The following is an 11,839-nucleotide window of genomic DNA, read 5'->3' as shown; positions in this document are numbered from 1 at the left end:
GTTGGAATGAAATGTCTTGTATCCTAGAATATATTGTTGCTAACGTTTTCAACATATGAAGTGTGGTGTCTTTTAATTATCCACTTTGTTGCCACCTAATCCAAAAATGACTAAGAGTCATTGTTTGGAAAGTGGCTTGCCGCCGGAGGGGGGGGGGGGGGGTTGATCTTATTTTATAATTTATTAATCAATTAGGTAATGTCCTGTTACCCGATAATTAACCAATTACCCGCATTATTAAGAATTATCTAAAATTACTTAAAATTCTCCTTATTTTTAATATACATTATACATCATAATATCATGGTCATATGGTACCTTGTATGGTACTAGTCCATATATATTAGGTATTATAGCTCGGACCGTATTTTACCCCAAATCGACAACCTTCAACGAAACTCATTTTCTTTAATCGTGTACCCTTTTATCCTCCATGGAACTTACTTATCGCTTGTTATAAATGGCATAAATATGCTAACCTCAAGATAATTTCATTCCCGAGTCTCTGTCAATTAATTAAAAACAAAACTTTATCGTACGGGAAGCGCGAGATCTAACATCCTTCCCCCCTTAGAAACATTCATCCTCGAATGTTTAACTCCCCAGAATCAATATGACTTTGGCAGACTCGCCTTTGTAAAAATACTAATACCAACTCCCACATAGGACCACAATCATCAGTAACAACAATGGCCTTACACGACCAATGATAATAACTAACACAAGAATCCATACACGTACCTTAAGGTTGTGATGTCTCAGTCGGACCCTTTTCTGGAGGAGAAAATAAATAGGGATATCTAGACTTCATGTCTTCCTCGGCCTCCCAAGTCATTTCTTCCACATTGTTGTTTCTCCAATGTACTTTCTCCGAAGCTACATCTTTAGTTCTCAATCTCCGAACCTGTCTGTCTAATATAGCAATGGGATTTTCTTCATATGATAGTTGCTATGTGACCTGAACGTCGTCAACTGACACAATTCTGGAAGGATCTCCGATACATTTACGGAGCACAGACACATGAAAGACTGGATGTACAGACTCCATGTCCGGATGCAAGTTTAACTCATATGCTACCTGGTCTACCTTGCGTATGACCTTATATGGTCGATTGTACTGAGGGCTAAGTTTTCCTTTCTTTCCGAACCTCATGAAACCTTTCATCGGTGATACCTTTAGGAATACCCAGTCGTCAACCTCAACTCCAAGTCTCGCCCTCGATTATCCGCATAAGACTTCTAACGGCTTTGAGCTGCTAATAGCCTTTCTTGTATAAGGTTAATTTTCTCGATTGCCTGTTGTGCCAATTTTGGTCCTACTAACGTAGTTTCATCTACATCAAACCACCCTATAGGCAATCTACACTTTTGTCCGTAAAGAACTTCGTATGGAGCCATCTGAATACTAGAATGGTAGCTATTATATGCGAACTCAATAAATGGCAGATGATTATCCCAGCTACCCTTGAAGTTTATCACACAAACTCGTAACATATCCTCAAGTGTCTGAATAGTACGCTCGGCCTTTCCGTCTGTTTGGGGATTTAATGCCGTACTAAGACTTACATGAGTCTTCAATCCTTTTTTAGAAGGAACCTCTAGAAGTTAGCTGTAATTTGAGATCCTCTATCCGAGATAATAGATACAGGGACGCCATGCAGTTGTACTATCTCCTTATATAAAGCTTTGCATAATCCTCTACGGAATATGTAGTCCTAAGGGGCAGAAAATGGGCTGACTTTGTAAGCCTATCAACAATCACCCATATCGAATCGAACTTTTGCTGGGTACGAGGTAAGCCTACTATGAAATGCATATTGGTTACTTCCCATTTCCAAGTCGGGATCTCCATAACCTGCAATAATCCACCAGGTTTTTGATGCTCAATCATAACCTACTAATAGTTATGGCACTTATCAACGAACTCTACTATATCCTTTTTCATTCCGTCCCACCAATATATATCCCTGATATCATGATACATTTTGGTTACTCCTGGATGAATAAAATAACGAGAATAGTAAGTTTTTCCCATGACCTGCTGAGCAGCCCTGCAACATTAGGGACACATAATCGTCCTCGATATCTAAGGACCCCATCTTCTATAATTTCAAACGGTGTCCTCTCCTTCTGAGGGGTGGTATCCCTATAACGAACTAACACACGATCCTCGTACTGACATTCCTTTACTTCAGTTTCTAAAGAGGATGTTGTCGTATCCTGAATAGTATTTCTAATATCGCCTAAGTCCAGTAACCAAACTCCAAGACTAGCTAGCTGATGAATCTCATGGGCTATTCCCTTTTTTTTTTGGCTGTAGATATGATAGGCTACCCATAGATCTACGGCTGAGGGCGTCGGCTACTACGTTTGTCTTCCCAAGATGGTATATAATATCAACGTCATAGTCATTAAGTAGCTCCAACAATCTCCTTTGACGTAAATTCAATTCCTTTTGCTTGAAGATATACTGAAGGCTCTTTGTGATCCGTATAGATATCAACATGAATGTCATACAAATAGTGCCTCCACATCTCTAGTGCATGAATCAGTGCGGCTAACTCTAAATCGTGGGTCGGGTAAATCTTCTCGTGCTTTCTTAGTTGTCTAGAAGCATAAGCTACAACCTTACCATGCTGCATCATCACACAACCCAATTCAACACCTGAAGCATCACAATAGATAACATAACCATCGGTCCCTTCTAGGAGTGTTAGAACCGGTGCTGAAGTTAATATGTCCTTCAATGCCTGGAAACTCCGTTTGCAAGCATCTGTCCATTGAAATTTAGCTCCCTTCTGAGTTAACTTACATCGGTATTCTAATCTTTTACAATTCATGAAATTCCCCTCTTTGAAGGCCCAAACTTCATCCTTTATCTATCACAATTACGCCCTTATTCCACTACCACGACAGCATTTCATCTATTCTAAATGTCACTAGTATTAGACTCCTTTGAGTTCATTCAGGCTATATTGAGCCTTCTATAACTTAGAGAAACCATCAGCTCTCTTATGAGCTTAACCCCAAGGAATTCTCCATTCTCGTCACCTTTTCACTCATCTTCTTTTATCCTTCCTCCTGTCTTCCTAAAACCTTGTCGCTCTACCATACTTTAGCTTGCGACCTACACATATCTATATATACTTATTCGCAACCTTAATCAACTTACCTGCACCATTGATTTACTTGTGTTAATCTGGAACATCAAGCGAGACACCAAATACCACATTGGTCAAAGGTGCTAAAAGTGAAGAAAATTCTGTTACAAGCTTCCTGTAATAATATGCCAAACGGAGAAGCTACGAACCTCCGTCGGTGTCGGGGGTCTAGGTCAAGTCTTTACTACCTCAATCTTTTGTGTATCCACCCGGATGCCTTCACCCGAAATGATATTCCCAAGGAAAGCTAAAGAGTTAAAATCATAATTTACATTTAGAGAATTTCGCATACAACTTCCCTTTTTGTAGAACTCTTAGCACAGTACGCAAATGATCCGCATGCTCCGCCTCTGAACGAGAATACACCAATATATCATCGATGAATACAATTACAAATAGATCTAAAAAGGGCCTGAACACATGGTTCATCAAATCCTTGAATACTGCTAGGGCATTGGTCAAACGGAACAACATAACACGAAACTCAGAGTTCTCATATCTGGTCCTGAATGCTATCTTCGGGATATCTTTCTCCTTAACCCTTACCCAATGGTACCCGAACCTCAAGTCTATTTTTTAAAAACACTTGGCACCGTGCAACTGATCGAATAAATCATCAATCCTTGGGAGCGGGTACTTATTCTTGATCGTCACCTTATTCAACTATCTATAACCAATACACATCCGTAAGGAACCATCTTTCTTCCTCACAAATAACATCGGTGCTCCCCACGGTGATGTACTAGTTCTGATAAAGCCTTTCTCAAGAAAGTCCTTTAGTTGTTCCTTCAACTCTTTCAGCTATACGGGGGCCATTCTATAGGGATGAATAGATATTGGTTGAGTAACAGGTAGCAGATTAATAGCAAACTTAATTTCTAGCTCTAGCGGAAGACCTGGAAGCTTATAAAAAAACTTTGGGAAATTCATTAACCATAGGGATAGATTGAACGGTTGGTGACTCTACTTTCACAGTTTTTACCCGAACTAAGTGATAATCATAACCTTTTCTGATCATCTTCCTTGCCTTATGACAGGAAATAAATCTACCTCTCGGCGATGGCGTATTACCTTTCTACTCCAAAAACATGCTTTCCTGGAAATTAGAATCGAACCACCTTCGTTCTTCAATCAACGTTAGCATAACAAGAAGCCAACCAATCCATACCCATTATAACATCAAATTCTACCCAACCAAGTGCCACGTACCTTATCCTTATTTGTAATCAAACTTATCACGGGCCATTACGGGCACCTCTATATATATACGTAACAATATTAGGACTTATCTCGAAGAAATCATTCAAAAAAAGAGGTTTGTATGGATACATAAGGGTTGACAAGGCCGTAGACATGTCATACCCAAAACTATATAAAGGATACTGTCTGCACAACCTTTAAGAAAACATAAGCATAATATATACAAGTCGGGGCGGGGCTCCCTACGTCCTCATAAAACAACCTAACACATTCAAAATATTGAATTGGTAGTACTCCAAGAAGAGGTGGAACTTACCAACCAAAAGCTGACATCTGGAGGAAGTCTACAGTAGAGGGTCCTTGCCTCGTCCTATATGAGAACCTCGATCAGACACACTTCGAAGCGGAACCTTCATATCCTTATCAGTTGCCTTCCTACTCTTAGCCCGACTACTATCCTCTTCCTCTGCATATCCTATAACATACACAGATGAACCTTGATTGACGGATTAATAAGACTGTGGACTATCTGGAATCTCAGAATAGCTGGTGTCCGCAAATACCCTGACATAGTTTTGAGCCTGAGGGAAACCCGGCTGTGCCAATCCATGCACTACTCCCCTCAAACCCTAATCAACGGGCTGTGATAATGAAACTAAGGGCCTTGGTCAGGTCGGAACTCCTCTCACCCCATCTGCTGCCGGAGTGGTTGAAACAACTCAAACGGATGACTCATATGGATCCTCGGATGGATCCTCCTCAATAGAACCCATGATCTCCGATGGGTCTTATTCCATAGTGTAACTTAGATCTCTTTCTAACACTTTTGTAGTCTTCTGACACGTGCTAGCGGCTTGAGCCTATCGTCTAGTAGTAACAGGCATCACTAAAAATATAAATAAGGTAAAGATTAGGAGTGGATACTTATGACTCAGTTCTATTGCACAATCTGGATTAGAAAGAAAGGTAACCATCCTAAATATCTGGTAGCCTCCTATCTATAAGTGTGGTGCACAACACACCCATAAACAAGACGCTACTGGACAAGATCTGTAGGCAACCCTAGGAAGAGCTGCTCTGATACCATTTTTGTCACGACGCAAACCGATGGACCGCGACGGGTGCCCGAGTCCTACCTGTCAAACACCCCTAAGCATGCGTCTAAGATATAAACCTGAATAACATCTGCAAAATTACGAGAATAACATACATGAAGGAAACCTGCCAAAAAGGCATATGTTCATATACATGCAACATATGTAGGGCGAGCCGACAAGGCTGCTATGGAAAACTATATACCTTAAAACTTGAAGCCGGCAAGGCCACATACTATCCAACTAGACATATTTTCTACAGACCTCTAATTGAAATACGACTGTACAAAGACGGGACTGAGCCACGTCATACCCATATATATATATACAAGCATATCGTACCAATATCAAAAGAAGCTCTGGATAAAGTGGAGCACGCCAACTCTCGTTGATCAAGGATCCTAAGAAGGGGGACCGCCAGCTTGCCTACCTGCACCTGTGGGCATGAAACGCAGGCCCCGGGAAATAGGGCGGCAGTACAAATAATGTACTGAGTATGTAAGGCGTGAAAATCATACATAAAAGACATAGATGAAACATCGAATAAAGAAATCCGCCTGAAAGTTTGAATAACTTTGTAAATTCTGCAACATTTATAATGTCATGCACGTGCATATGAATGTCGTGTCATGCATAGGTATAGGTGTACATAACATCATCAAGCCTCTGAGGGCATCCCATCAAAATGACCCCGCCACTGTAGGCAACATCAACACGTATACCAACTGATCAGGTGGTGGTGCGTATACAATGCCGTAACCTTTTCTCATGTCCCAAATAAATATACTATGCATATATACGTGTATATAACGCCATCTGGTCATGGGTCAATGTACATGTATAAATGCATGAAATGCATAAGAAATACGTTAATAAGATTTTCTCGGAATGCCATAAAAATCAGTATGCATTTTGGATAAACTTTATCAAATACGTATTTTTTTTTGAGACCCATGAACAGAAGATATAATAATAATTCACATGGGGAATCAAGAATATAGACACCCCTAGTATTTCTATGAATAGAGTCATTTATGAAAGTTGCGTATTTTGCTCGTATCATTTGTATTATTTGGATCATGCCAAAAAGATAGAAGTAATAGCCTTAACATACCCGGAGTAGGGAAAAATCCGTATGATACACCATACTCTTTTTAGAACCGCAAAATTTCACGTTGTTAAGTTTCTAACAATTCTCGTTGGATTTGGTTGAAGAAATCTCGCTGCTACTGTTTCGTAGGAAAACTCACGAAATTGGTAACAATTTGAACAATGTCACCTACTAATATCTAATGCTACTGTTTTAGTTTGTCGGAATTATTAAGAGATTTTGTTGCTAAGGTTCCAAACCTCCCATTTGATCACTGCATTAAAATGGTTTAGAAATGAAGTAGTGTTGTTAGAGATGAAAAGGTTAGAATGATATGTCTTGTGTCCTAGAATGTATTTTTGCTAACGTTTTCAAGATATGAAGTGTGGTGTGTTTTAATTATCCATTTTGTTTCCACCTAATCAAAAACGACTAAGAGCATTGTTTGGAAAGTGTCTTGCTGCCACATTTTTTTGGGGGGGGGGGGGTGATCTTATGTCCCGTTACCCGATAATTAACCAATTACCCGCATATTTAAGATTTGTCTTAAATGACATAAAATTCTACTCATTTTTAATATTCTTTATACATTATAATATCATGGTCATATGGTACCTTTTATGATAGTAGTCCATAAATATCGGGTATATTAGCTCGGACCGTATTTTACCCCAAATCGACAACCTTCAACGAATCTCATTTTCTTTAATCGTGTACCCTTTATCCTCCATGACACTTACTTATCGCTTGTTATAAATAGCATAAATATGCTAACCTCAAGATAATCTCATCCCTGAGTCTTTGTCAATTAACTGAAAATGAAACTTTATCGTATGAGAAACGCGAGATGTAACACTAAGTGTCCTCGGTCATCACTATGTCCCCAGCAACACCAGTACCAATTGGCTCAGCCAACTGAATATCATCATCAAATATGGGAGTAGCCATAGAAGTGAACGCCGCAAGCACTGCATCAGCAGTGTCGATGACAAGGCACAACTCCTCTGTCGGAACAATTGAAACATCCTACAAAGATGGAGTTGGGTGGGATGGGAGGGGTCAAGTAACATGTCAAATGGAATGTCACGACCCAAAACTCGACCCGTCGTGATGGCGCCTATCGTGGAACTAGGCCAGCCTCAACTCAACAAACCAACACAACAACAATAAGTTTGAAGACATTAATGGAAGCTTTTAACATTTAAAAAACCGTTTGAAACATAAGAAATTCCAAGATACGATACAATCCAGCCTAAAACCAGGGTGTCACTAAGTGCATGAGCGTCTAGAGCAAAAGATAGTCTATTACAATGTCTAAAGGAACAAATTGAAATACATCTGGAGGTAAAGAAGGAGAGTCAAGGCCGCAAACGCCGTTCATATACCTCAATAGTCTCATAGAGCGACTGCCGCTAGGACCAAAGGCACCTAAATCTGCACATAAGTTGCATGGGGTAACATGAGTACACCAACTCTGTAAGTAACGAGTCTAAACTATGGACGAAAAGGTAGTGACGAGCTCAACCTGATGTACCAGAAGGTCTGAATCACCAATTACCAGCAATTCCTAGATATTAATGTCAATGGCCAAATTGAGCCCCAAGATGCAAGCTTCATATTCTGCCATATTGCTGGTGCACGGAAAGCTGAGTTTTGCGGATACCGGATAATGTTGACCTGTCTCTGACACCAAAATGGCTCCAATACCCACTCATTTGGAATTCGCAGCCCCATCGAAGAATATTATCCATCCGTCGTATGTTTCGGTGATATGTTCTCCTACAAATGATACTTCTTCAATGGGAATATACATTTTTTGTGGTTCGTATTCTCCTCCTACAGGATTTTCTGCAAGATGATCTGCTAATGCCTATCCCTTGACTTCCTTCTGAGTTACATAGACAATATCAAATTCACTCAATAGTATCTGTCATTTTGCTAGTTTCCATGTAGGCATGGGTTTCTGGAAAATGTATTTCAGAGGATCCATCCTTGATATGAGATATGTAGTGTAGGCACAGAACCAGTGCCTGAATTTCTGAGCTATCAGGGCACAACAGGTGCGTTCCGATCGCAGCCAACTCCGCACTACTAATAAGTAGAAAGAGAGGGTTGCAATAGCTTTTACCCGATTTTGGGTCGGGATCGAATCCACAGAGAGCTAGGATTGGAATCGAGTATCTATCTAGTTTAGGATTGCGTATATGCTCTTAATTGGTCTTCTATTCATTTTTGGATTGTCTTTATGATTCTATTTTTATCAAACTACTAATTGAAAATGCAACTAGATTAAGCTAAGAGATAAATATTGCAAGTTGTATCTATTGGTTTAAAAGGCACTAGGGTAGTGACTTTCGCCTAGGCGGTCAAATGACAGGTACTTGAAACTAAGGCATAATTGACATGATTGGGGAGTATGAAATAACCGTTGCACTACTTTACCCACTCTACACCTCTCGGTGGTTCGAGTGATTTTTCCCGAATTGGCTTTCTCAAGACCAATTGGGTATCCAATTTGCACAAGAAACTTAGGGTTCAATTCGGGTGTTACTCTCTTGAGGTTTAACCCTTTAATTGGGGCTATTAATCTCTTGAGTACGCCCCAATTCATTGTTTGGCGAATTTCGGAGACTTAGGCTCTCTTTCTCAAGAAGAGCTCAAGTCAACTCAACACAAACTAGTGTTTGCAACCACTAATTAAGAAATTAACCATGAAATTGGCCCAAATAACAAGTACCCATAGTCAATTTAACCTTAAATTACAAGACCCGTCAATTGCCCACAATAGGGTTGAGCCACAACCCTAGCTATGGGGTCTAGCTACTCATATTAGAAGAAGAAGATCAAGAAATAGATGAAGAGAAAGACATATTAATTAATTACTCATGTAAATACAAAGTTTCAACGATTAAAACTAAGTAAGAGTGCCCAAAATGGCTAAGAAAAGTCTTCTCACCGGCGCAGCTGCTGTATTACAATGTCAGATGCCCTAAAAATGGAAAAAGAATCTATTTATACTAAGCTGGAAAAACTAGACAAAATTGCCCTTGCGGGGTCAGTGCAGACCGCACAAAATGATGTGCGGCCGCACTAGGCTCTTGAACTTCAAATTTCGATTCTCTGAACCTAGTCTTCGCCGACCGCACAGAATGGACTGCGGCCACGAAGGCTTCATCTTCTCAATTTGGCATCTCTCTGAACTTTGGTTCTGCGGACCGCACAGAATGGTCGTGCGGCCGCGGTGCCTCAGTGCGGACCACACAAAACCTTAAGCGGCCGCACTGCCTGAAAATCTAACTCTCTGAATCTCCCTAGTGCGGACCGCACAAAGTGTAATGCGGCCGCACTAGGCCTGTTTCTCCTGAGTTTTGTCTTGTCTTGGGTACTTGTGCTGGTTTCACTCCTTTTGAGCCGATCTTTGACATCATGTCACTTTGTTGATCAAACCTGCAATCAAGCACAACTTATGAGCCTTTTGGAACTATTTTGTATGAATTTATAATCAAAGCATAAGCACAAATGGGTATAAAATGCGTCACAATCCTTTGTTATCAACCCCCCAAACTTAAGCCTTTTCTTGTCCTCAAGCAAACAAAATAAGACCTACCCTTTAAGGGAAAATTCAAGAAATTTTCAGCTTTCCTAAAGCAACCTCAACTAGCATCAATTGGGACTAACAATTGCCCTCGACACACATAAGTCATTAACAACATTTAACCTTTGACAAACCATGGATCAAGTGCGACACAAGAGCATCAAGAGTTGACTCAATACATCAAAGAACTCTTTCATTTACTTTGGTCATTGTGGAACCCAAACTCACACATCATCAACTCTCCCTAAGCAAACCTCACCTTTAGAATATTGGCACACAAAACGAGGTTATTGGAAATTCACTCATCTCTCTCAAGGAAAGGTCACATGTCCGGCTCTAAGTACCATATGCTTGCCCCTTATGTAAGTATCCACTAATGTAAGCTTCATTCGACTCAAGATCACATAGGGCTTTTGTGGAGTCATTGTGAAGGATTTTGGTCCAGGGTAGGTCATATTTTTGTTCAAGTGGGTTCCATCTTCCCTTAAGCACTTCTTTTGATTCATTTGGCACAATTCACTTGACTCTTTGAGTCATTTGACTTCTTTCTAAGGGTTTAGAGAGACACCATGTCACTCTTTCTTGTGCTTTTCACACCTTTTCTCCTTTTTCAACATTCCACGCCTTTCATTCATTGCTTTTCTTAAATCCCTTTTTATTCTTTTTCACATTGAACATTGTTTTTGTCTTTTTGCTTTTCTTTCTTTTTCATTGCCTTTCCTTTTCTTCATTTTTGTGCCTTTTTACCACTTTGTTGCAATCCTCGTCTCTCCCCCAACCTTATACTTTTGCCATGTACTAAAGGAAAGACTGGGTGCCAAGAGAGGGTATCTTTTAGAACGGGTATAGGCTTGTATCATGGTTCTTGAAAGAAAAAGGTCTAAGGCTCAAAAGGGTGAACTAGGGATCTTATCATTGGTAGGCTATGGAATTGTTCAAACTATCATTTGGATCAAGGAGAGCCTATAATCATGTCATAAGTCAAAATTTACCTAGGATTTCGCCTCAACAAACATTCAGGGCAAGTTCTAGACCAATGGCTCGGGACTTGGACTTGCAATTCAATTACTCATCACACAAGCTAAGGGATTGCTAAAGACATAGAGTCGGGGGCCCACAATGACCTTAGATATGATTTGAGCTCACAATGGTCACGAAAAAACCACTTGATGATTATCGGCCAACGCAAGAGTCTCAAGGTCACAACTTTCACCATCCTAAACACAACAATTTGTTTTTGACCAGAAGATCAAAGGAAAATGTGCTAGGCCCAAGTGAAGCTTTGCTTGAGGCACCCTTAACTACAAACTACTAAAAACCAAAAAGAAAAAGAAAAACAGACTCAAACCCTTAAGAAGGTTGTCACGCCATCCATCATTGGGAAGAGCCACCCGGTTCACACAACACTCCATCTTCAGAAAGAACCGTGGCATTAAAAAAACCAAAGGCTTATTGCAAACTCCGAAAACAAAAAGCTACGAATCACAAATAAGAAGCTAAAGACGAAAATTTTGCGAAAAATAGAATAAATATATACAAGAGGGGGTTTGAATATGCAACAGGGGATGAATATATAGAATATGATGTGACTTTATATACAGACCAAAAGTGAAATAAAAGTGCGATAATATCAAATTATATACAGACAAAATGTGGAAAAGAAAACTACGAAAGAAACGCAAATAAAATATACAACATA

The sequence above is a fragment of the Nicotiana attenuata genome, unplaced genomic scaffold, assembly GCF_001879085.1.
Source record: "Nicotiana attenuata strain UT unplaced genomic scaffold, NIATTr2, whole genome shotgun sequence".
NCBI lineage: Eukaryota > Viridiplantae > Streptophyta > Magnoliopsida > Solanales > Solanaceae > Nicotiana > Nicotiana attenuata.
Note: the sequence above shows the minus strand (reverse complement) of the source record.